Below are 643 nucleotides of genomic sequence, written 5' to 3'. Positions count from 1 at the left end.
AAATAAGACTTGCTCGATAGCAAGTCTTATCGTAGTTAAGAAGAATTCCTTTATGTTAAATAAATAGGTCTATTGAAAATGGCGATTTGTGTTTACTTTTCAATTTTGAAAATTTTGAAAAGATGTGCACATATTTTTTACCTGAAAAGTGGGATGGGGGAACCCGGGAACCTAAAGTGGGAACCTAAGTTGTTTAATTATTAATAGATTTAAATATTTTTCTTTAAAAACAAATACATAAAGATAAGAAAGATATTATATGCAATGAAAGAAAAAACCTTTTATCATAATAAGAACACCAGTTATTTACTTTTTACATTACGGTTCGCAAACAATAATGTTGAAAATAAAACAAATTTATTTATTCAATTAGCTCAAAAAAGCATGTTTATTTATCAGCAGTTTTAAAGTGCATCTTTTTGAAAGGTTCTTTTTAGTAAATTGACTTAATTGACTTTAAACTTTAAACTTTAAACCGTCATATCTTCAAATCTAGAAGGAATTAGAAGTTCGTTCATAGCTCGATGGATAACTTAGAACCTCTTCTTTCTTTTACACGGATCTAATTTGCTTAAATACAGAATCTAGTAAAACATTATTTACGATCTTGTTTTTGTTTACTCTTGATGCAATACACATTGTT

The sequence above is a fragment of the Clytia hemisphaerica genome, unplaced genomic scaffold (assembly GCF_902728285.1).
Source record: "Clytia hemisphaerica strain Z4C2 unplaced genomic scaffold, Clytia hemisphaerica genome assembly, whole genome shotgun sequence".
NCBI lineage: Eukaryota > Metazoa > Cnidaria > Hydrozoa > Leptothecata > Clytiidae > Clytia > Clytia hemisphaerica.
Note: the sequence above shows the minus strand (reverse complement) of the source record.